The sequence below is a fragment of the Phocoena sinus genome, chromosome 5, assembly GCF_008692025.1.
Source record: "Phocoena sinus isolate mPhoSin1 chromosome 5, mPhoSin1.pri, whole genome shotgun sequence".
Taxonomy (NCBI): domain Eukaryota; kingdom Metazoa; phylum Chordata; class Mammalia; order Artiodactyla; family Phocoenidae; genus Phocoena; species Phocoena sinus.
In genome coordinates this window covers 71,092,442-71,119,517 of record NC_045767.1, presented here as the reverse complement: position 1 = coordinate 71,119,517, position 27,076 = coordinate 71,092,442, and the positions used below count along the sequence as shown (strand labels likewise).

At 37.0% G+C, this 27,076-nt stretch overlaps 1 long non-coding RNA gene across 1 annotated transcript; it reads right to left on the bottom strand.

Moving 5' to 3' along the window:
• Positions 1–642: 642 nt before the first annotated feature.
• On the bottom strand, positions 643–26,828 carry LOC116753880. The gene is made up of 4 exons (XR_004349902.1): positions 26,775–26,828; positions 13,757–13,758; positions 1,807–1,813; positions 643–737 (listed from the first exon to the last, which is right to left on the bottom strand). It is a non-coding gene; the product is annotated as an uncharacterized LOC116753880 (long non-coding RNA).
• Positions 26,829–27,076: the final 248 nt, after the last annotated feature.

The following is a 27,076-nucleotide window of genomic DNA, read 5'->3' as shown; positions in this document are numbered from 1 at the left end:
TTCTGCTGAGAAATCACCTGTTAACCTTATGGGAGTTCCTTGTATGTTATTTTTTGTTTTCCCTTGTTGCTTTCAGTAATTTTTCTTTGTCTTTAATTTTTGTCAATTTGATTACTACGTGTCTCGGCATGTTTCTCCTTGGGTTTATCCTGCCTGGGACTCCCTGTGCTTCCTGGACTTAGGTGTCTATTTCCTTTCCCCTGTTAGGGAATTTTTCGGCTATAATCTCTTCAAATATTTTCTCGAGTCCTTTCTGTCTCTCTTCTCCTTCTGGACCCCTATAAATAGTGCAAAAGTTGTTGCGTTTAATGTTGTCCCAGAGGTCTCTTAGGCTGTCTTCATTTCTTTTCGTTCTTTTTTCTTTATTCTGTTCCACAGCAGTGAATTCCACCATTCTGTCTTCCAGGTCACTTATCCGTTCTTCTGCCTCAGTTATTCTGCTATTGATTCCTTCTAGTGTATTTTTCATTTCAGTTATTATATTGTTCATCTCTGTTTGTTTGTTCTTTAATTCTTCTAGGTCTTTGTTAAGCATTTCTTGCATCTTCTCAATCTTTGCCTCCATTCTTTCTCTGAGGTCCTGGATCTTCTTCACTATCATTATTCTGAATTCTTTTTCTGGAAGGTTGCCTATCTCCACTTCATTTAGTTGTTTTTCTGGCGTTTTATCTTGTTCCTTCATCTGGTACAAAGTCCTCTGCCTTTTCATTTTGCCCATCTTTCTGTGAATGTGGTTTCTTTCCAAGGCTGCAGAATTGTATGGCAATTCCCTACTCTTATGTGAATATTTTTATTAAATTTTAATATTTAAAGTATATAGCCCCTTTATTGTGAAGTGATTTGTGCTTTTTTTTTTAATTTCTGAAAGTCTCACTGATCACCAGATCCTATTTCCAACTGAACTGAATACTAGTTAGAAAGTACCTGCCTTTTATTGTCAGTATTGATAATAGAGAGGTGTAGCTAATGTAGAAGAAAGTTGAAGTCAACATCAAACAAAGCTATTCTCAAACACAAGCATGAATAGAGAGGTAAGAAAAATAAGTTAATGGAACATATAGAGGTATTTTGACTTTTCAAATTGGATTATATCAATTATTGAAATTATCTTAGTTTCATTTGTTTTAAACTTCTATGAATAATTTCTGCATAGCTCATATTTAAACATTGATTTTCTTTCTAATTTGTAGCAGAAGCTCAATGCTGGCCACTTGGTTATGAGAATAAACCCTGGGCTGGTTCAGTAATTGTGAACTTGCTTACAATGTTACCTAATCTGTATTATCATCCTCTGTGCATTTTGAAAATTAATCACTCCCCTGAGGTAAATTATATGAAATTCTTGCTATTATATTCCAGTATGTTTTCTTGATGTCAAATATTCATCCATCATGTGAATTCTTAAATGTTATCCCTCTCACTTTATTCTGGAGGATATAAATAATGTCATTCATTTAACATTGTTTGGATTGTGTTCTCATTTAAAAACTCTTCAGTAACATGCATCAACCTGGTATTCTAGACAAACGAATTCAGGAATCTGTATCATTACCATTAAGATAAATGCTAATCAGTGGTATCTTTTATTAAGTAAGGCCCATATGTCTGCTTGTAGAATATTATTGTCAAGATGTGCCATGTGCATTTATCAGTTGAAAACTAAACAGACTGATACATGCGTACTCTTAACAGAGGGAGATATCTCAGTTGGCGTTTATTCCAGCACTCTGATACATTTCCATTTCTTCCTTCGGTCTCCTGCATTTTGCCTCCTCACTCACTAGTGTAAACTTATGGTGACAAAACTCCTTCCCTCGTAGTTTATGGTGTTCCTACCAGTGTCATGGAGAGAAAGTAATGAAAAATCCTCTCTTCTCCTGAATGCAAAATGGAAAGGGTAAAGTCATCATTCTATTTTTGTGTATTTTCAAGTGCATAATTTTCTAACCAATCCATCATATAATATATAATACTCCCCCATAAATGAGAACAATACATTCTGACTCATAAGTAAGGCTCAGTCTAATGTTTCTTTTAGCAGAAAAGCAAATGTGAGGGGAAAAGCTATTGCTTTTTATTTAGGAAAAGGAAGCATTGTGAATAGAATAATACCTTCTGGCCACTCTAAGAATAAACCATAGAATTGAAAATGCCCTGTAGAGACTGTGCTAACTGAATTATTCGAATACATCTTTCAAAGAGCAGATCTAAAATGCTGGCATGCATCATAAAGGTTGGAGCATTTAATCCATTCACATTTAAGGTAGGTTGAGTGATATGTAATCCATTTTTCATTACACAATTACTCCTTGCATTTCTGCTCAAGTAGTGGCCTTATTTAAGCTCCTTGATCTCGCATCTCCAGCCCCACCCATTCTACATACTGATGTCAGAATATTTCAGTTCATTTAACACTTACCTTTAAGTCTCTGTTGGTTGGTTCTCCATCACCTTTGGAATAAAATATTAATCCTGACCATTACATTCAGGGCCCAACACAATCCAACTCTGATGTCACCTTCATCCCCTCCTTTCACCTCTTCTACCATCTAGCAACCCAGACAACATGAAATTCTCTGAACATATGCATGACTGTACATTGGTGTCTTTTCAACCTATATCCTTTGCCGTGATTGCCTTTCTTCTACTCTTGTCTTGTTGACGAACTCCTATAAATCACAGCACTAATATCCCCACTCACTGAGTGCATTTCTGATTCTCATTAGTAGAATTAACTCATGGCATTTCCCCATGTTTCCTACATCTATTTTTGTAGTAACTTTCATATGAAATTATTTGATAACATTTGTTTTTTATCTGTGAAGTGACTATATTTGGATAATCATTAAAGGGACTATGCTCCCTGATCACAAGTTCAGTTTTATCTTGTAAGTTTAACAAGATTAAATTAATTTGCCCATTGCCTTATAACAAACTGAGGATCATAGCATAGTACTTGGCTGTTTATAGGTTTAGTTTATTTTATAATTTGAATTTAGTTGACTGCTAAAGAGGACAGTATGTCAACAATAGCTTTCACTTTATTTATACATTTTGATTAAATAATACATAATTATTTAAAAGAAGTAGGATAAACAAATTCCATCATACAATTCCAATTTAAGATTGTGTACTATGATTAAAACACCCATTTTTTTAATGTGGAAAGGTCCCCCCCGCAGTTTTATTGAGATATAATTGACATACAGCACTGTTTAAGTTTAAGGTGTACAGCATAATGATGACTTACATACATCATGAAATCATTATCACAATAATTTTAGTGAACATCCATCATCTCATATAGATATAAAACTGAAGAAATAGAAAAAAAGTATTTTTCCTTATGATGAAAACTCTTAGGATTTACTCTGTTAACAACTTTCATCAATAACATATAGCAGTGTTAATTCTATTTATTATGTTCTACATTACATCCTCAGTACTTATTCACCTTATTTATCTTATACCTAGTTTGCACCTTTTGACTGCTTTCATCCAGTTCTCCCTCTACCTCGCTCCTCACTCCTGATAACCACAAATTTGATCTCTTTTTCTATGAGTTTGTTTGTTTTGAAGTATAATTGACCTATAATGTATGTTAGTTGCTGTTATACAACATAGTGATTCGATATTTCTATACATTTCAAAATGGTCACCGTGATAAGTCTGGTTATGTCACCATACAAAGATATTACAAAGTTATTGACTATATTTCTCATACTGTACATTTCATACCCATGACTCATTTTGCAGCTGGAAAGTTTGTACCTTTTAATGTTCCTCACTTATTTTTTTTCTCCCCACATGTCTCTCCCCTCTGACAACCACCTATTTGTTCTCTGTATCTATAACTCTTTCTGTTTTGTTATGTTTGTTTGTTTTGTCATTCAGAATCCACATATAAATGAAATCATATAGTATTTGTCTTTCCCTGTCTGACTTATTTCACTTAGCATAATACCTTCTAGGTCCATCCATGTTGTCCCCAATGGCAAGATTTTATCCTTTTTTATGATTTATCACTCAGTAATATTCTATTTGTGTGTGTGTGTGTGTGTGTGTGTGTGTGTGTGTGTGTGTGTATGTGTATATATCTTCTTAATCCATTTGTTTATTGATGGGCATGTAGATTGCTTCCATGTCTTGGCTATTGTAAATAGTGCTGCAGTGAACGTAGGAGTGTATCTGTCTTTTCTAATTATTATTTTCATGTCTTTGGATAAATACCCAGGAGTGGAATTGCTGGATCATATGGTCATTCTGTTTTTATTTTTTTGAGGAATCTCCATACTGTTTTCCCTAGCAGCTGTACCAATTTACATTCCATCTAACAGTGCAGGAAGGTTCCCTTTTTTCCACATCTTAGCCAACACTTATTATCTGTTGTCTTTTTGATAATAGTCATTCTGACACGTGTGAGGTGGTATCTCAGTGTGGTTTTGATTTGCATGTCCTTGATGATTAGTGATGTTGAGCATCTTTTCATGTGCCTGTTGGCCATCTGCATGTCTTGTTTGGAAAAATGTCTATTCAAATCCTTTGTCCAGTTTTTAATTCAGTTGTTTTTTTGATGTTAAGTTGTATGAGTTCTTTGTATATTTTGGAGATTAACCCTTTATTGGATATAGTATTTGCAGATATTTTCTCCCATTCAGTAGGTGGCCTTTTTGTTTTGTTGGTGGTTTCTTTCACTGTGCTAAAACTTTTTAATTTGATGTAGTCCCATTTGTTTCTTTTTGTTTTTGTTTCCCTTGCCTGAGGAGACAAATCCAAAAAACTATTACTAAGACTGATGTCAAAGAGCTTACTGCCTATGTTTTCTTCTAGAAGTTTTATGGTTTCAGGTCTTACAGTTAAGTCTTTAATCCAGTTTAAATTTATTTTTGTGCATGATGTGAGAGAGTAGTCCAGTTTGGACAGCTACATGCAAAAGATCAAAACAACCATTTAAAAATGCTCTTAACTAAAGGTATCATCCTGATTCTATAATTATAGTTCTGACATTTAGTTGGTAGCAATTGGATAGAGACTCAGACCTGTGAATTTCAAAGTTGTTGTCGGGTTGTATATTTTTACTAAATAATAAATATAGCTTTACTGTTCTTGACTGTCTTTTCGCCACTTGGTAAGAGCATATTTATAGAAAACAAAAAGGATAAGCTTTACACTCATATCATGGTTGAAAACTTTTTATATCCCCTGAGAACTTTTGTTTGCCATGTAAGTGTTCATTTGTGATTCTTTGACAATAATCATTCTTTGAGTTAAAGTCATGTAAATACAAATTGTTTTGCAATAAATTGTCTGATAAGTAACTATAGGTTAGAATCGATTCCACTGGTTTTAGAAGTAGAACATTGACATTCCATTGTCATTCTATGAAAACCTTACTTTAGTGCATTGCTTATAGCGTGCACCAAACTCCTTCCTATAGTGAGAGTAGGAAGAGAAAAATGGTATCAAGGAGATAAGAGAGTGAGAAAAATTAGAAACAGTGGTAAGAAGTATTTTGAAAGAAGTTCCACAATAGTTTTTAAAGTTGGCCAGGAGTAGAGTGAAAAGAAATATTTTACAAAGAAGGGATGCCATTCTACCACTTTTAGATCAGTTTTCAAATCTTATACAATTAAAAGTTAACCTTGTGCCACAACAATAAGTTGGAGAAGACAGAATGAGATGAGTCTTTTTCAATTAATGTAATGTGATACATATTCAAGCTTGCTGCTGTTCTTATTTCTGAATTGTTTGTGCAGAAACATAGGTGTTTAGTGGTGTGGACACAATCATAGGTGTTTAGTGCTGTGGATACCATTTTTGTTGCTGATCTAGTGTTGGTTGGTTTTGTGGATATAAATGCAAAAATAAATCCGTCATTTCTCCTACCTGATGGCAAGAAATGACTTTCTTAGAATACAAATTGATCTTTATATTATTATGTAAGAATAATGTAAAGATAGAAAAGAAACTGTGGAAATAAAAACAGAGTAAGGGAAGAAATACTCTGAGGATATGAGGTACATAAAAGCAAAATTAACACTTTTAATTTAAAAAGTGATCTGTTGTATTCCTTGTGTCAACATGCCCTCATCTTTGGGAATTCTAACTGCCCCTGGCTATGAACGCTTCATGAACAGACTACATGTGATCTAGTATTTTATTTTCCTTTCAATGTTTCAGTATTACTCTTAAGACTACATGATATACATATGGATGAGAGCTTATATAGCAGTGGTTCTTATTCACTTGTTTTTCTCATTTGAGGGAAGAAGCATGTCTGGTATATGTAAGTAATGGAAACATGTATATGATATAGATATATTTTTGTATTAATAGTAATGCTTTTACTTTTAAATTTAATCTTTATAGAGTCTTCATAGTTTATATACATCTTGCCATCTGATACGTTGAAAGTATTTTCAATGAGTTCAGTGCATGCTGGCATAAATTATTAGGCAGGCATGCACACACACATACACAAACGCATGATACTGTAAATGAGAGACAACAAACTGAGATATGTAAGGTGACAATATACTACCTAGAGGTAGGTTAACATAGTGCTGGTCTAGGGGCTCTAGGTTCATATATCACTTAGTAGTGTGTGACGTTAGGCATATTATTTAATCTCACTGCTGTTTAGTTTTCTCATCAGTCAAATAAGGATAATTACCTCAAGAGTGATTTTGATGTTTAAATGAGTTGATTCATATGAATATGTTTTGAAAAGTACCTGGCTCAGAGTTAAATGCTCAATAAATGATGGGTTTTATTCCCAGTTATCAATTGAGACTTAACGAACTTCCCCAACATATTTGGTGGCTTAAAACCATAATTTTTTATTTTTCTTTGTTGTTCTCTTGGCTCAACTGACTGGTTCTCACTTGGAGTCTCTCATGGAGTTGCAGTCATATGGCAGGTGAGGATGGAGTCATAGGAACTTTTTTTTACTCACAGGCCTGATGCATGGACTGAGAGGCCTACAGTCGTGGCTATTTGAGGATTTCTCTCTGTATGTGGGCTACCTTGTGCCTTCCCATGGCATGGCAGTCTCATAAGTCACATTTCATACAGGGCAGCTAGCTTTCCCCAGAGCAAGCATTCAGTGATAGGAAGTGGAAGCAGCAAGTCTATTAATGTCCATCTTACAAACTGGCACAAATATGGCACTTGTGCGATACTCTGTAGGTCAAAAGAGAGTCCTCTCAGATTCAACAAGAGGGGACTCAGACCTTACCTCTCAATGGGAGGAGTGTCAAACAGTTGCAGGCAACTTTAGTCTGTCATGCATATTAACATTATTCAGTGGCCTATTTAATGAATACCAATGTTTCATTACTTCTTGGCAGTCGATAACCTCTGTGGAATTTAGATATATTTGCCCTAGATTCACCACACTGAGATATTTTAAAAAACACAGTATTTGGATAACTATATTTATAATCAGTACAGAATTTCGGCCTGTGAAAAAATAACCCCAGCCTTATTCCCCTTTGACCTGTGTTATCTGGTGTGCTGTTGTGTGCACTGCCATTACCTAATAGCCAAAAATCAGTCCAGAGGACAGGACATAGAGGAAGAAACATTTGTCCTTCAATAAAATCCATAGAGGATACATGTCTCTACACTTAGCACATGGAACAAGTTTGTGAAGAGAATCATACATGTTTCTCTCAGCAGGGTGTAAAAATTAGAGGTCATTCAGGTTCCAGGGAAAAGAATTATCAGGGCTTCTGAGTGGCTTCTTCCTAAACCTTAGCTAAAAATGGCAGTACAATTAAGGAAAGGGACTCCAAGCTTTGGGACTGTGACGTGGAGGTATAGCTTTCTACTGCTATTAAACCATTCCCCTTAACCATCCCTTTATTTAGCTAATTGACTCCAGACCTTAGTGAGCAGGCAGTTGAGCCAGTTAAGTGGCAATTTGAAACAAGGAAATTTTTAAATTAGTTTTTGAAGTGCAGTATCACAAATTCAGACAAGCATTTCATATGATCTAGATAAATGGAGATGTCAGTTCTGTCAGATAACCTGCAAAGTATTAGTTATAAAGAAAAAAAAAACAAAAACTTGCCAGGAAGCATAGAATGTCTCAAGAAATTGTGTGCGGATAGTCAAGCTGTAAGGCTGTGTAGCTTGGTATCATAGACTAAACACATCTTACAAGTGCTAATATAGTTAGATAATTATTCTAAACTTGAATCATTTCTTGACCAAGACATTTTTTTATGACATTTTCTCCTGAATTCCATTGTTTGTTTCCTTTTTTATCCTATTGAAATCATACAATTGCAGTATGATGGTTGTAGAATCACAGCACAGCAATTAAAAATCAATTTCCAAGTAATTTATTCACTTGGATTTCTTAAACACGTTGAAGTGTATGCATATATAGAAATGAACACTTCTTAAAATTCCCTTTTATGTCCCACCCATTTTCCCATATTCCACAGTTATTCCCTTATCCCTGCCTCCAAAACTCTCCATAAATGCCTCCCCAAGACCTATATCATGCACTTCTCATCTGTTTTACCCTTACTGTTTTCCATCTAGCTCTCTAGTTGAATTCTTCCTCATATTCCATTATGAAGAAAAGAACCAATCTGGCAATTGACAAGATTTTCCTTAGAGATTTCCAATCACTCCTTCTCCCCAGCATGGATTTCTGAGTGGGATCTAAACTGAGAAGTGGGGAGGGGCGGTTGGTATTCAGAGATAGAGGAGAGAGAGTTATGGGAAAAGAAGAGAGGCAAGCATGGTGCGCCACTTCTCACTTCTGAGATTCAGCTCTATGACTGAACAAAACAAAATCTGTGTAGTTAGAAATAACTACCAAGGGAGGGAAGTAAACAAAATATATGTAGTTTGTTTAGAGAAGATCTTCTCAAATGGGACTCACTTCCACCCCTTATCTGAAGAGTTCTGAAGGTGTCAGGCTCACAGAAGCATGCCACACCAAAGAATGTATATCCTATTTCTTGGCATCTTGTCAAATATAGTATTTATCCCAGATTTTTAATTTTTGATGAAAAATAGTATTTACCTTTGCATTAAAATAAGTCAGGGTGGATTTGTTAGCTCTTGACCTTATTCTTTTGGCTTCTGCCATGATCTCATTTAGAAATGTATGAAACATGTATAATAAACAAAATTCTGATGTTAACACATGGTCAAACCTCAAAGACAACCCAACAGCAGATTGGCTCTGGTTCTGATCTTTCCAGACCCAACATAACCAGGATCTTTCTCTTAAGAACATTATGGAAGACATTCACTAATAAAGCGATCTGGTCTGGGACACTAGCAGTTCAGGACAGCTAGGAAAGCTTGGTCGTGGTGAGCAAACTATCTGATGCTGTTCTGCTTACCGTCCAGTTGGGGTACCATCCAGCTGTGGCCTGGTTCATGCACAGGCCTTTGAGAGGCAGGGGGCGTCCCTAAGATACCAAAAGGTGGGCTCAGTGAAACACTACAGATAAGGATACCCAAAACATGCCTGCACAGCTGAAGCTAACTTATACTACTCTTGAGCTCAGACATAGTAGGCTGAATTTTCTTATAGTTGTTCTGTCATTTACTATATACTATAAATACATAAGTATTTTATTGTTCAGTAAAACTTAAATTTGGCAATAAGCCTTTTCATGAGCAATGAGATTGAAGAAAAGGAAAGTTCATGTTTAATGAGATTTTAGATACTAAATTTCTGTTTTTAAGTGAGTTGATAAATAATAAGTACACAAAATATGTGACTCTTTATCATCCACCATGAGAACATTAGTGATATCACTATGAAAACTGGAAGACAGACTTGCAGAAGAATCACCAGCATCTACTTCAAAGGTTAATGGTTATTTTAAGAAGAATGTACTGGAAGATAAGAAATTAACACACACATGGTTGCAGAGGGTACATCTACATATAACATTGTGAAATAGACATTTTCCTTTAGAGTAAATGACTATTCATCTAGTTAGTTTTTCTTATTTTTAATCCCCAATTTTCTAGTGCATGTAGTTTGAGACGTTGGCTGTTAAATAAGGCCAGTTTTATATTGTTGCTATCAGATGCTTCAAGAAGAAAATAAGTTAAATAACTTCCCATGCTTTTTTCTTCCCCCTTTCAGCTCATGGAATCACATTACAACTTGAAAATTCATTCCTCAGAAGTAAAATGTCTGCTATTTTTGTGAATGTTATTTTGTATTAAGTTAAAAGGATTATATTTAAAATAAAGTTACTTGCAGTAGTATGAATTTAAATTTGGCAGGGCATAAGGTCATAGTAAGAAATAAAAATTCTTGTTGAGAAATGTATGCAATGACTACATTTGCAAAATCGACTATGGTGTGTACATAATTCATAAATGCATCCAAACTGCAATTGACTTATAAACTGTAATTGTCAAACTTCACAAATATTGTTATAATGCATACGGACATACCTCGTTTTATTGTGTTTCACGCCATTGCGTTTTGTAGAGGTTTGTGGCAAATTGGAGGTTTGTGGCAACTCTCTTTGGGGCAAGTCTAGTGGAGCCATTTTTCCAAGAGCATCTGATCACTTCATGTCTCTGTGTCACATTTTGGTACTTCTTGGAATATTTCAAAGTTTTCATTTTATTTTACTTGTTATGGTGATCTGGGATTAGTGATCTTTGATGTTACTTCTATGACTTGCTGAAGGCTCAGATGATGGTTAGCATTTTTTAGCAATAAAATATTTTAAAATTAAGGTATACACATTGTTTTTTAAAAATATAATGCTATCATATTTTAACAGACTACAGTATAGTGTAAACATAACTTTTATATGCACTGGGAAACCAAAAATTTTGTGCAACTTGATTTATTTCAATATTTGCTTTATCGCGGTGGTCTGGAACTGAACCCACAATATCTCCGAGGTATGCCTGTATATAGTTGGCCGTCAGTATCTGCGGGTTCCACATCCACAGATTCAACTAAACACAGACTGAAAATATTTGAAAAAAAAATTCCAGAAAGTTCCAAAAAGCAAAACTTAAATTTGCAGTGCACGGGCAACTATTTAAATAGCATTTACACTGTTTTAGATATCATAAGTAATCTAGAGATGATTTAAAGTATATGGGAGAATGTGCATAGGTTAGGCTATATGCATATACGATGGCATTTTATATAAGGAACTAGAGCATCCATGAATTTTGGTATTCTTTGGGGGTGGAGGGGTCCTTGGAACCAATTCCCCGTTGATACCAAGGTACTACTGTATATAACAATTTGATGAACCAAACTACAAAACTCTTTGTGATAAAACCAGAATTGAGTACAAAAAAAAAGACTCAAACATAACAGCATATGTTTTTTCTCTTTGGTTGCTTCTAAATAGGATTTTATGAAATTTAATTCTTTACAAATACATTTTGTAAATAAATTTCAGTGGTCTACAGAGCTACTCAATTTTTTATAAACAAAATTTACAAAATTTTGTTGCATTGTTTTAAAATCATTTAGAAATTTTAATTAAACAATTAAAAATTGTGCTAATAAAATTCAGGTTTTGAAGATTTGTAGACTGCAGTTATTGAAAAAAATAACTTCCTTGTGACACAAGAAAGACATTTAAATTTACCTCTACAAAATCAAGGAATAACCTAAACAAGTTCAAGTGGATTTTAAATTTTGTATAATATTGTTGCAGGAAGGGGAATCCTTTCCAGGGCCTGAGAGTGGGCTCTTGTCTAACACTCAGAAATGAATTGTTCCAGGAGACACACATGCTGACAAAGCAAGAGACTTTACTGGGAAGGGTCACCCGGTCGGAGAGCAGGACGGTAAGAGAACCGTCGGCTTCTCTTACCGTAAGGAGGAGGAGGACGACGGCTCTGTCACATGGCTTGCAGTCTCAGGTTATATGGTGATGGTATTAGTTTCCGGTTATCTCTGACTTTCAATCTTTCTGACAGGGTACTTCCTGGTGGCACGCGCATCGCTCCGTCAAGATAGATTCCAGCGAGAAGGATTCTGGGAGGTTGGTAGGACATATGGACTGGCATCTCCTCTCTCCTTTTGACCTTTCCCGAATTCTTCTGGTTGGTGATAGCTTGTTAGTTCTGCATTCCTTACCGGGACCTCATGCCGTGATTACTGTGGTGCCTGGCCAGGGCTTGGCGGTTTCAGTCAGTGGTTCCCCTAACAATATAAAATTTAATTTTGAAATTCTCTAATTGTTCCTTGGGATATTTTAACGCATGTGAAGAATCTTTTGATGGAGCTCCTATTATAACAGGATAAATTCACGTTCTTAGAGAAATAAAATGAACTTTAAAAGGCTTTCCAGGGGCTTCCCTGGTGGCGCAGTGCTTGGGAGTCCGCCTGCTGATGTGGGGGTCACGGGTTTGTGCCCCAGTCTGGGGGGATCCCACATGCCGCGGAGCGGCTGGGCCCGTGGGCCATGGCCGCTGGACCTGCACGTCCGGAGCCTGCGTGTCCGGAGACTGCGCTCCGCGACGGGAGAGGCTGCAGCAGTGAGGGGCCCGCGTACCGCAAAAAAAAAAAAAAAAAAAAAAAAAGGCTTTCCAATTTGCAGCATCTAAATTTGGCAAAACCTTCAAAAGTATCATAAATAATGGAAAACTTATTTTATGAAGCTTGTGTCCTACGAATGTTTGCTGAAGATTGTTACTTTGAGTAGAGGCAGAAAGACAGCACTTGGGAAAATATTTGGACTGAAAAATTTACATATTTTAAGAAAAAATAGGAATGAGATTTTGTTTAGCATAATTTTTGAGTTTTTCTTAATTTAAAGTATTATCATCCGACAGTGAAGAGGAAAGATGTCAAAATTTCCTATATATCAACCATAAAATACATATTTGAGAAGACTGTAGGCAGTTTAAAAAATTTAAAAACAATAACACCGTATTAAAAATGTATTCTTCAGAAAAATATTATTGACTCACTATTACAGGCGATAAAGGCTGAAACACTAATTAAAATACATTAATATGTGCGAATAATTATAATTCTGTTATTTTTAATGTTCATATTATAATGAAGACATTTTAAAGTTTTGCTTAAGGGCTTCCCTGGTGGCGCAGTGGTTGAGAGTCCGCCTGCTGATGCAGGGGACAAGGTTTCGTGCCCCGGTTCGGGAGGATCTCACATGCCGCAGGGCGGCTGGGCCCGTGAGCCATGGCAGCTGAGCCTGCGCGTCCGGAGCCTGTGCTCCGCAACGGGAGAGGCCACAGCAGTGAGAGGCTCGCGTACCGGAAAAAAAAAACAACTTTTGCTTATTAATATAAGCAAAAAACTTTTGCTTATTAAAAACTTTGCTATATTAAATATAGCTGCTTTAATTTTTAGAAATAATTTTATTTTACAAAATGAATTTTGAATTGCCCTCTGTATAAATCCATCAGTATAAAATCTCAAAAATTTATAATTTTAATTAATTTGATTGCCCCCTTTCACTTTCAAGGGCCATCGGTTGGAAAACATTATATGGTTACCATAATTAACAACCTGGCATGTTTAGGAGAGGTCAGATACACTACAAGACTTGTAGCTCACTCTCTGGTTACAGGAAAAGTTCCCTTGCGGCCCAGGGGGATTAAGATGTAACAGAAAGAAAGAAATAGTGAGTTTGCCAAAAGATTGCTGTGATATGGAAGGAAAAGATTCCCACCGGCGAGACTATACATTATGTAGAGGAACGGGAACACCTCTGCCAATGCTGTTTCCTTCACTATGGAGGGACATATATGAGAACAACACGCCTAAAGCTTCTCCGTCTTTTTACTTCTTCCCGTGGAGCCGGCAGTCAGCTATCTGATTGGTCAGTTTTGAAAGAGAAAGTCTGCGTGTATGACCCGCCCCTTCCTTTCGTCTTAGGGAGGAGCGGTATCTAGAAAGTGCCCACTTTGCTCCACCCCCCGGCCGGCAGTGAAGTTGACAAGTGCGGAATTTGCCTGTGCGCCATTTTGCCGTTCGCTGCTGTCTGTGCCGTAGTTGGTAAGTCTGTCTAATTCTGGAGTTTACTATCAGCAAACCTGCCTTTATGAGCCAGAGTCTTAAACATCTTCGCTAGCATTTATAAGGAAATAGTTTGCTTTTCCTGCTACGTTATTTTTTTTCTTTTTTTTTTTCATTTCTTCCTGGGTAAAAGAGAGACGTTACTCGCACGACCCTCTTCACACCCCAACATCTAGGATATAAAGTGGGGATAGAGAGAAAACGAAAAAAGAGGACTTCTGTGCTGTAGAGTGCTTATGGAGTAAAACTTTGGGCATACTTATGGCATGGCTGGAGTGGGAGGTGTTAAACTTGGATAGTTTTGGACTAGGCGCTGACCACATATTTTCAGCTGTAGTGGGTTGTTGCAGTTGGTGGAGATTTTGTTTACAAGAGAGTGGCCGGTTTTATATAAGCAAACACCGATTTCTGTAGAGGCAAGTCTGCAGACTCTGGGCTGTAAGCAAAGGCAGGCAAGCTTTGATAGGCTCAGCAAGCAAAATCTGACCAGTACCTCTGAGATGTCCTTATTAAATGCATTCTAGCCAAATAGTTGCTGCTGCTTGACCATAAATTCTGCATACCTGATTTTTTCTAAGAAGCCTTTTCTGAGACAAGGGTTTAATTATAGAGAGTCTTTTCATGTAATGGCCTTTTTTAGGTCTCAAAGTGTTTCTACTATATCCAGTGGTATCTGCAGGACGTGGTTAGTGCCAGGCTTAGGTTGGTGACAGAGAAAGTCTGCTGAAATTCTGATTATCTTTTATATATATATATATATATATTTTTTTTTTTTTTTTAAGGATTTATTATTTATTTATTTAGGCTACGTCGGGTCTTAGTTGAGGCATGCGGGATCTTTCGCTGTGGTGCGCGGCCTCTTTTGTGCATGGGCTTCTCTCTGGTTGTGGAGTGTGGATTTTCTCTTTCTCTAGTCGTGGCGCGCTGGCTGCAGGGTGCGTAGGCTCTGTAGTTGTGGCTCGGGGGCTTAGCTGCCCTGTGGCATGTGGAATCTTAATTCCCTGACCAGGGATCAAACCCAAGTCCCCTGCATTGGAAGGTGGATTCTTTACCACTGGAACACCGGGGAAGTCCCATATGTATATATGGGACATATATATATGTATATATATATAAACTTTTAAAAAAAATTTATTTATTTATTTTTGGCTGCATTGGGTCTTTGTTGCTGCGTGCGGCTTTCTCTAGTTGCGGGGAGCGGGGGCTACTCTTCATTGCGGTGCACAGACTTCTCATTGCAGTGACTTCTCTTGTTGCAGAGCTTGGGCTGTAGGCGTGCGGGCTTCAGTAGTTGTGGCACGCGGGCTCAATTGTTGTGGCCCGCAGGCTCTAGAGCGCAGGCTCAGTAGTTGTGGCACACGGGCTTAGTTGCTCCATGGCATGTGGGCTCTTCCTGGACCAGGGCTCGAACCCATGTCCCCTGCATTGGCAGGTGGATTCTTAACCACTGTGCCACCAGGGAGGCCCCCCGTTTTATATTATTTTGAGTCTCCTTCAGAGTCAAGAGAGGGAACGTTGGAGGAATCATGTGACTTGTTGGTAAGTTTTAAAGTTGCTCCTACCTCTTGATCTTAGGTGGCTCTAAATTTGGTAATTTTATACAATCTGACCATGACTTTTCACTGCTGAGATTCAAACTGTGACTCTACCTATAGGAGGTTGATGGACACCAAAATTAAAAAAAAATGGGGACCCTTACTCTACAGAGCATATAATTTCTTCTTAAATTCAGAATGAGAAACAACTAAATAAAATTATTGCAAAAACAGTGGCTAAGAAAGCAAGTCATAAAGGCTTGCTCTTGGGGTGCTCTAGTTCTAATAATGGATTTTGCTTAGGAGTTTGCAATGTTAGAGTAATTTAAAATTTGTGCTTCAAGTTAATATAGAACAATGGAAGAGTGGAAACAAAAAGGAAAATAGGGTGGAGGAAAGTAAAACTTTTTTTAGAAGAAAACCTGAGAAATTAAGGAGTGAATTGACAAAGGTGACATAGGAAATGACACTTTGAAGTTCCAGTAGACATCTATAAGAGAGAAGTGGAGATTCAAGAGGATCTAAATGCTGTACAACAGAGTATTGGAAAAGGGAGAGGTGTTTAGTTGTTACTAGATTGAAATAGGGTCCCCAGGTCCCAAATTAATCAAAAAGAGAAAGAGGCAAGATCTCAAATGGTATGACTCCTTCAAAGAGAGTCAAGGAACAGGAAACCATTGAGAGGTCACAGATAAGAAATGATGTAAAATGCATTAGAACAGAATCGTAAACAGTGAGAAAACTAGGAAGATATGTAGAATACACCAAGTTTGATTATGTGATTTTCAGGTAATATAGTTTTTGTAGGTTTGCAGGGAGGTATAGTTTGTGCCTCAAAGGAACATGCCCAAGAATTAGGACTCAAGACAAAACTCAGCAAGATAAGGCATACTGAAAGGGGCAAGGCAAAAACATGAGTTAAGGTTAAGCTTGAATGGGCTTGATATCAGTCTGTTGGGAGAAAAGTTTTTTTTTGTGGTATTATCCATCTCAGGGAAGTGGAAGAAAAGAGATTTGTTTAAACAGTGGATACTTTCAGTAAACTCAGAATTTAGTGATTTCATCACTGATGGTCGAAATGATTCTGGAATTTAAGAAACAGAGGAAAAAATTAGGAAAAAACTGATGTCTAGAAAATATAAAAAGGAAGGGAAGTATTCATTTCCAGCAAACAGCAATAATCCTTTATATTTTGGAGAGGAGAACAAATTAATAAGCAGGGTAAGCCATTAGAAACTCAACTTCCTAAACAGATTAAATGGTTAAAAAATTAACTAAAACTTTATGAAAGGTGTAGGAGAAGGAGAGAAGAAAATAAAAACTAGAGGCATATTTCATTGCTGCAGAAAAATATGTAGCAGAAAAAAATGCTATTCAAGGTCTGAACAATTCAGTGATGAAAGATACTGCTTACAGGAGCATATGGAAGGGGTATTAGTTCTCCCTGGGCCCGTAGGGTCTCCGCTTCAGAAGCATCAATTGCAGTTTCAGTTCAAGAATCTGTTGAGAGTGATTTTCCAGCCAAAACAAATGGGATAAGAAAGAAGCCCTCCCTGAGAGGCAGGTTTCACCCGTTTAGCAATTCTATAACAAGAGGCAGTGGAAAGAGTCACTGTGGTATAGGATTGAAAATATCTGCTTCCTGCAGATAGTAGGGCTTGTTTAGAATCTCCACTTCCAGCAGTACCAGAGAGCCAGAAACTGGGAGTTAAAGGAGGGAACAGAAATGAAGAGGTTTTTAAAATATGTCGCAGGGGGAAAAATTGTACTTCAAATAAAATCTGGTGATCTTGAGTGCAAAGTTTTAAACTTTTCTGGAAGGCAGGAATGTTTCAAATGTCATTCTTTCAGAGAGGCAGTGGTATGCTAAGTGCATTTTGCTCCCACTTCTCCGTTTTTGCTCTTCTGTTCTATCCCCTGTAAGTTTTACTTATTTAAACATTTCTATAATACTTAGTAAATGCCCAATACTGTCCTATGTCCTTTGCAAATGTTAACTCATTTATTTTATGTATCAATCCTGTTCAGTAAGAATTCCTATAATTCCTATTTTATAGATAGGTTCAAAGAGTTTAATTAATTTGTAAGGGGGACAGACCCAGGCAGTCTGGTTTGAGTCAGACTAGTTAGGTAAACTCTTTAGTAGGTCCTATATTATGTATGTCTCCTGTGTCATTTTTTAAATGCAAATGCATGCAAATATGAATATATATTCTTAATTTTTACTTTTCTCTACAAAGGAAATCAAATTTTATACACTGTTCTGTACCTTGTTTTTTTCTCTTAATTGCGAATTCTGGAAATATTTCCATATCGGTATGTACAGAGCTTCTCATTCTTTTTCATTGTATAAAATATTAATATAGCTGTAGTATTAATATTTGATGTGAATGTGTCATAGTTTATTTAAATATTCCCCTGTGGATGGACACTTGGGTGATTTCCACTCTTTTACAATTAAAAATAGTAGTGTGGGACTTCCCTGGTGGCGCAGTGGTTGAGAGTCCACCTGCCAAAGCAGGGGACACGGGTTCGTGCCCCGGTCTGGGAAGAACCCACATACCACGGAGCGGCTGGGCCCGTGAGCCATGGCTGCTGAGCCTGTGCATCCGGAGCCTGTGCTCCGCAACGGGAGAGGCCACAACAGTGAGAGGCCCACATACTGCAAAAAAAAAAAAAAAAAAAGACAAATGCATATGTAGCATTGTTTATATATTACCAAATTCCATAAGTCTTTTACCATTTTGCATTCTGCTTACAATATGCTTCATCATAGCCTCATTAACAGAGTGTTATGAAATGTTGAGATTTTTGCCAATCTGATAGGTGAAATGTGTTACTTCAATGTTGTTTTAATTTGTATTTATTATTTAATAATAAGATACGAATGAGTTAAATATCTTTCCGTTTGTTTAAGAGTCACTTGAATTTCTTTTTCTGTGAACTGGCTGTCGTTTGCCCTTTTTCTAGGGAACTTTTAGTGTTTTATTTCTGTTTGAAATATAGCTGTTCTTTTTATATGAGAGAGATGGACCTTTTGCCTCTGATGTGAGTTTCAAATGTTTTTTTCCCATGTTAGTCATTTGTCTTTTGACCCTGCTTATTTTTTTAATATAGTAAAATATATCAATATTTTCTTTTATGGGTTTTGAGTCACATTTAGAAATGTATTTCTCCAAGTTTATAAAGGAATTTGTCTGCTTTAGTACTTTCGTGGTTGCATTGTTTTTCCTTTATATATTTAAATCTTTGATTCTTTTTGAGTTTATCAGTGGTCGTGGAGTATGATATAGACTCAACTTTATTTTCTTCCAGATGACTATCCTTTGGGCTCTTTAAAATGTGGCTAGTAAAAACCTGTCTTTGATATGATACAATTTATGAATCCCTGAAGGAACTATACCCATTTCAGATACTGGGAATGCCTCTGACTGAGAGGAAGCAGAAAAAGAAATTCATCAAGATGAGTTTTGGACTTTCTCGTAACAGTCTGATTTTAACATTTTCAAGCTGCAGCTCACAAAGGCCTGAGAATTTGACCATAGACGTTAATTCCTTTGAACCTTAAAGTTTTTTGTATTTGAACTTTCAAGGTGATCTAATGTTTGGACTTTAATTTCTCCTTGGGAATTTAATAATTTAAACAGGTTACTTTCAAATTGGGATATGTCTATAATGTCAGAATTTTATTCTTAGAATTTAAGCCGTTTGATATAATTGCAGGACCTCTGATAGAAAGGGTGAAAATTTGAAATAAGAAATAGAATTGGGAATAAATTTTCAGCTCTAGATTTAGAATGACTACAGCTTTAATTTAATGTGGTTTTTGACCTGTTTTGGAGTATTCTGGGCTCAAAAATCTAAACTGCCAACAGTGGTTCCAGAAGGATACCCAGAATCATAGTTGGGGTGGGTGACTCAGTGATGGGAGCAGGAATGTCTTGATAGGCTGCTGATTCCTTTCTCTTGGGGGAAGCCACTCCCCTAGCTGAGCTGAAGCTTAATGATAAAGCTCAGTGGTTTAAGAGAACAGAATGCTAGAGAATATTGGTGTATGGGAGGGATTGTAGAATGCTTCCTCCCTACCTCTGATGTTTCCTTAAGATCCATTGTCATAACATGTCTGGCCTTTCAACCTAACTTCTTCCTAAGTAGTTCAGGGAGTTATTTGATTGTTGAATTGAGAAGAAGAAACTGGGAGCCCCTTTATCTCCGCTTGTTCTTGAGATTGAACTGTCCTCAGGAAGCTGCTCTGCTCTTCCATTTTACAAGGGTGGGTGAAGGACTGTCTCCATATCGTATTACTGAGACTAAAAGGGAAACAGCATAATTTTGGATTCACTGCTAGAAAACATGTTAATGGATAAACCGCACTCTCCACCATCTGCTTTAATCAGACACAAAGGTAATATTTGGATCTCCCAATAAGCCAACTAATTTGTATTTCTTAATTCTTCAAAAATTGAGTAGGAGTGCCAATTATTGACCTTCCTCACCTCCAACTCCATCAAGGTGGGAAGCCCATGATAAGGACTGAACTGAAATTTCAGATGCTATATTGTGTCTCATAACTGAGGTGGGAATCAAGTCAGCAAGGACATCACCATTCAGTACACTCAATACATGCTCAGTAGCAATCTATGTTTAATAGCTGTGTGGAGGGAATATATGCAAGTTATATCTCCACAAGATATCTCCAGAAAAATGAGCAAGGATCATATGCATACCACCCTTGATGCCTTAATTTTATATATACCTTTTCTGACACCAAAGTGTGAAATTACAGGAAAGTCTAAATTTAAAAAGTTTTGTGTTAGGCTAAGTTTTTAGGAGCAGAAATAATGAGACGTAGAAATAAAGTAAGTTATATGTTATACACCTGAGTGTTTAGAACTGCCAAGACTGTAAAGTCACATCATGTTGAGTTTTGGGTTTTTAATATTCATCTTTATTAATTTTATTCTGAATGAGCCCTTGGATACTTTGTATCAGTGACAGATTTTTATTAATAATAAAAGCACCATCCCCACCTCTGCCCTTTGCCTTATACTTCTGGTGACACAATGAGAGCCAAGTCAGTTGTTCCACTCAAGTAGCCAAACTGTCTGTAGGCAAAGAACATATTTTTTTCTCCGCTTATTAAGTGGTAAAGAGGTAGCTGTCTTCCTCCCCTCCTGAAAGAGTCTCCTTGGAAACATGATGTGCCTGATTCATAATTATAATACTTTTGTATGCAAATAAAGTCTCCCCAGAAGCCAGAGAGCCTTGTGTGTCTCAGACTGAGAGATGTCTCTAAGTCCTGGGTCTCATTCCTCCTTGAAATGTAAATACCTAGGAATACTCCCCTCAGTGCTTTCATCCAGTACTTACAGACCTATGCTAGAATGTAACCCTTTGGCTTTGGAGGAGATAAATTTTATTATCCTTCTGGATCAGAGCATTTAGTACCATCATTAGGGAAACAAATGGCTACAGATTTAATCCTATGATGTATGAAAATGTTCCTAGGAGAAATGAAAGAAAGGATTCCCTAACTTTATAATGAATTCATTTTCATGTGGCAGGAGGATTGGACTTTTTATAGGAAATCTTTTATTTCCCACACATCCCTTACATGATTTTTCTGTCATTTCTGCTGGATAAAGATGTTAATACTATACTTGGGACATAGCAATTCACAAATGATAGCTATTATAATAATTATTATGATTATTTTAAGATCTCAAAAATGCCTATATCCATGTTGCACAATCATTAAAATTTAAATTACTTTTTTTTTGAATTTTATTTTATTTTTTTATACAGCAGGTTCTTATTAGTTATCCATTTTATACATATTAGTATATATGTGTCAATCCCAATCTCCCAGTTCATCACACCACCACCACCACCCTCCCCACCGCTTTCCCCCCTTGGTGTCCATATATTTCTTCTCTACACCTGTGTCTCAATTTCTGCCCTGCAAACCAGTTCATCTGTACCATTTTTCTAGGTTCCACATATATGCGTTAATATAGGATATTTGTTTTTCTCTTTCTGACTTACTTCTCTCTGTATGACAGTCTCTAGATTCATCCACGTCTCTACAAATGACCCAGTTTTGTTCCTTTTTATGGCTGAGGAATATTCCATTGTATATATGTACCACATCTTCTCTATCCATTCGTCTGCCGATGGGCATTTAGGTTGCTTCCATGACCTGGCTATTGTAAACAGTGCTGCAGTGAACACTGGGGTGCATGTGTTTTTTTGAATTATGGTTTTCTCTGGGTATATGCCCAGTAGTGGGATTGCTGGGTCATATGGTAATTCTATTTTTAGTTTTTTAAGGAACCTCCATACTGTTCTCCAAAGTAGCTGTATCAATTTACACTCCCACCAACAGTGCAAGAGGGTTCCCTTTTCTCCACACCCTCTGCAGCATTTGTTGTTTATCGATTTTCTGATGATGCCCATTCTAACTGGTGTGAGGTGATAACCTCATTGTAGTTTTGATCTGCATTTCTCTAATAATTAGTGACGTTGAGCAGCTTTTCATGTGCTTCTTGGCCATCTCTGTGTCTTCTTTGGAGAAATGTCTGTTTAGGTCTTCTGCCCATTTTTGGATTGGGTTATTATTTTTTTTTAATATTGAGCTGCATGAGCTGTTTATATATTTTGGAGATTAATCCTTTGTCCATTGATACGTTTGCAAATATTTTCTCCCATTGTGAGGGCTGTCTGTTCATCTTGTTTGTAGTTTCCTTTGCTTTGCAAAAGCTTTTAAGTTTCATTAGGTCCCATTTGTTTACTTTTGTTTTTATTTCCATTACTCTAGGAGGTGGATCAAAAAAGATGTTGCTGTGATTTATGTCAAAGAGTATTCCTCCTATATTTTCCTCTAAGAGTTTTATAGTGTCCAGTCTTACATTTAGGTCTCTAATTGATTTTGAGTTTACTTTTGTGTACGGTGTTAGGGAGTGCTCTAATTTCATTCTGTTACATGTAGATGTCCAGATTTCCCAGCACCACTTATTGAAGAGACTGTCTTTTATCCACTGTATATCCTTGCCTCCTTTGTCATAGATTAGTTGACCCTAGGTGCGTGGGTTTATCTCTGGGCTTTCTATCCTGTTCCATTTATCTATATTTCTGTTTTTGTGCCAGTACCATATTGTCTTGATTACTGTAGCTTTGTAGTATAGTCTGAAGTCAGGGAGTCTGATTCCTCCAGCTCTGTTTTTTTCCCTCAAGACTGCTTTGTCTATTCGGGGTCTTTTGTGTCTCCATACAAATTTTAAGATTTTTTTGTTCTAGTTCTGTAAAAAATGCCATTGCTAATTTGGTAGGGATTGCATTGAATCTGTAGATTGCTTTGTGTAGTATAGTCATTTTTACAATATTGATTCTTCCAATCCCAGAACGTGGTTTATCTCTCCATCTGTTTGTGTCATCTTGATTTCTTTCATCAGTGTCTTATAGTTTTCTGCATACAGGTCTTTTGTCTCCCTAGGTTTTTTATTCTTTTTGTTTCATTGGTAAATGGGAGTGTTTCCTTAATTTCTCTTTCAGACTTTTCATCATTAGTGTATAGGAATGCAAGAGATTTCTGTGCATTAATTTTGTATCCTGCAACTTTAACAAATTCATTGATTAGCTCTAGTAGCTTTCTCGTGGCATCTTTAGGGTTCTCTATGTATAGTATCATGTCATCTGTAAACAGTGACAGTTTCGCTTCTTCTTTTCCAATTTGTATTCTTCTTATTTCTTTTTCTTCTCTGTTTGCCGTGGCTAGGACTTCCAAAAGTATGTTGAATAATAGTGGTGAGAGTGAACATCCTTGTTTTGTTCCTGATCTTAGAGGAAATGCTTTCAGTTTTTCACCATTGAGAATGATGTTTGCTGTGGGTTTGTCATATATGGCCTTTATTATGTTAAGGTAGATTCTCTCTATGCCCACTTTCTGGAGACTTTTTTTTATCATAAATCTGTGTTGAATTTTGTCAAAAGCTTTTTCTGCATCTATTGAGATGATCATATGGTTTTTATTCTTCAGTTTGTTAATATGGTGTATCACATTGATTGATTTGCGTATATTGAAGAAACCTTGCAGCTCTGGGATAAATCCCACTTGATCATAGTGTATGATTCTTTTAATGTGTTGCATTCTGTTTGCTAGTAGTTTGTTGAGGATTTTTGCATCTATATTCATCAGTGATATTGGTCTGTAATGTTGTTTTTTTGTAGTATCTTTGTCTGGTTTTGATGTCAGTGTAATGGTGACCTCATAGAATGAAGTTAGGAGTGTTCCTTCCTCTGTAATTTTCTGGAAGAGTTTGAGAAGGATGGGTGTAAGCTCTTCCTAAATGTTTGGTAGAATTCACCTGTGAAGCCATCTGGTCCTGGACTTTTGTTTGTTGGAAGATTTTTATTCACAGTTTCCATTTCATTACTTGTGATTTGTCTGTTCATATTTTTTTATTTCTTCCTGGTTCAGTCTTGGAAGGTTGTACCTTTCTAAGAATTTGTCCATTTCTTCCAGGTTGTCCATTTTATTGGCATAGAGTTGCTTATAGTAGTCTCTTATGATGCTTTGTATTTCTGTGGTGTCCATTGTAATTTCTCCTTTTTCATTTCTAATTTTATTGATTTGAGTCCTCTCCCTCTTTTTCTTGATGAGTCTGGCTAAAGGTTTGTCAATTTTGTTTATCTCGTCAAAGAACCAGTTTTTAGTTTTTTTGATCTTTGCTATTGTTTTCTTTGTTTCTATTTCATTTATTTCTGCTCTGATCTTTATGGTTTCTTTCCTTCTACTAACTTTGGGTTTTGCTTTTTCTTCTTTCTCTAGTTCCTTTAGGTGTAAGGTTAGATTGTTTATTTGAGATTTTTCTTGTTTCTTGAGGTAGGCTTGTATTTCTCTAAACTTCCCTCTTAGAACTGCTTTTGCTGCATCCCATAGCTTTTGGATAATGGTGTTTTCGTTGTAATTTGTCTCTAGGTATTTTTTGATTTCCTCTTTGATTTCTTCAGTGATCTCTTGGTTATTTAGTAACGTTTTGTTTCTCCTCCATGTGTTTGCGTTTTTTATGTTTTTTTCCCTGTAATTTATTTCTAATCTTATAGTGTTGTGGTCGGAAAAGATGCTTGATATGATTTCAGTTTTCTTAAATTTACTGAGGCTTGATTTGTGACCCAAGATGTGATCTATCCTGGAGAATGTTCTGTACCCACTCCAGAAGAAAGTTTAATCTGCTGTTTTTGGATGGAATGTCCTGTAAATATCAATTAAATCTACCTGGTCTACTGTGTCATTTAAAGCTTGTGTTTCCATATTAATTTTCTGTTTGGATGATCTTTCCATTGGTGTAAGTGAGGTGGTGCAGTCCCCCACTATTACTGTGTTACTGTCAATTTCCTCTTTTTTTTTTTTTTTTTTTTTTTTTGTGGTACGTGGGCCTCTCACTGCTGTGGCCTCTCCCATTTCAGAGCACAGGCTCCGGATGCGCAGGCTCAGAGGCCATGGCTCGTGGGCCCAGCCACCCTGCAGCATGCGGGATCCTCCCGGACTGGGGCACGAACCCGTGTCCCCCGCATCGGCAGGCAGACTCCCAACCACTGCGCCATCAGGGAAGCCCTCAATTTCCTCTTTTATAGCTGTTAGCAGTTGCCTTATGTATTGTGGTGCTCCTATGTTGGGTGCATATATATTTATAGTTGTTATATCTTCTTCTTGGATTGATCCCTTGATCACTGTGTAGTGTCCTTCCTTGTCTCTTGTAACATTCTTTATTTTAAAGTTTATTTTATCTGATATGAGTATTGCTGCTCCAGCTTTCTTTTGATTTCCATTTGCATGGAATATCTTTTTCTGTCCCCTCACTTTCAGTCTGAATGTGTCCCTAGGTCTGAAGTTGGTCTCTTGTAGATAGCATATATACGTGTCTTGTTTTTGTATCCATTCAGCAAGCCTGTGTCTTTTGGTTGGAGCATATAATCCATTCACGTGTAAGGTAATTATCAATATGTATGTTCCTATTACGATTTTCTTAATTGTTTTGGGTTTGTTTTTGTAGGTCCTTTTCTTCTCTGTGTTTCCCACTGAGAGAAGATCCTTTAGCATTTGTTGTAGAGTTGGTTTGGTGGTGCTGAATTCTCTTAGCTTTTGCTTGTCTGTAAACCTTTTCATTTCTCCATGGAATCTGAATGAGATCCTTGCCAGGTAGAGTAATCTTGGTTGTAGGTTCTTCCCTTTCATCACTTTAAGTATGTCATGCCACTCCCTTCTGGCTTGCAGAGTTTCTGCTGAGAAATCACCTGCTAACCTTATGGATGTTCCCTTGTTTGTTGTTTGTTGTTTTTCCCTTGCTGCTTTCAATAATTTTTCTGTCTTTAATTTTCGTCAGTTTGATTACTATGTGTCTCAGCGTGTTTCTCCTTGGGTTTATCCTGTGTGGGACTCTCTTGCTTCCTGGACTTGGGTGGCTATTTTCTTTCCCATGTTAGGGAAGTTTTCAACTATAATCTCTTCAAATATTTTCTCTGGTCCTTTCTCTCTCTCTTCTCCTTCTGGGACCTCTATAATGTGAATGTTGGTGTGTTTAATGTTGTCCCAGAGGTCTCTTAGGCTGTCTTCATTTTTTTTCATTCTTTTGTTTATTCTTTTCTGCAGCAGTGAATTCCACCATTCTGTCTTCCAGGTCACTTATCCGTTCTTCTGCCTCAGTTATTCTGCTATTGATTCCTTGTAGTGTTTTTTTGTGTGTGTGGTATGCGGGCTTCTCACTGTTGTGGCCTCTCCCGTTGTGGAGCACAGGCTCCGGACGTGCAGGCTCAGCACCCATGGCTCACGAGCCCAGCCGCTCCGTGGCATGTGGGATCTTCCCGGACTGGTGCATGAACCCATGTCCCCTGCATCAGCAGGCGGACTCTCAACCACTGTGCCACCAGGGAAGCCCCCTTGTAGTGTATTTTTCAATTCAGCTATTGTATTGTTCATCTCTGTGTTCTTTAATTCTTCTAGGTCTTTTTTAAACATTTCTTGCGTCTTCTCTATCTTTGCCTCCATTCTTTTTCTGAGGTCCTGGATTATCTTCACTCTCATTATTCTGAATTCTTTTTCAGGAATGTTGCCTATCTCCACATCATTTAGTTTTTTTCCTGGGGTTTTATCTTGTTCCTTCATCTGGTACATAGCCCTCTGCCTTTTCAACTTGTCTGTCTTTCTGTGAATGTGGGTTTTATTCTACAGGCTGCAGGATTGTAGTTCTTGCTTCTGCTGTCTGCCCTCTGGTGGATGAGGCTCTCTAAGAGGCTTGTGCAAGTTTCCTGATTGTAAATTACTTTTAAGTTCATTTATTTCACTTTTAAAATGAATTTGTGGTTGAAATTTAGGTGGGATGTCTATCTTGAGTGTTGAAATTTTCCGAGAGGTATCTACGTTTTTCTCATGGAAGACCACTGTTTGGTTCACAACTACTTTTTCTCCCTCCTTAGTGAAAGAGTACCTCCCACCCCCACAAACATACATATCTGTACAGATGTCGTGTAT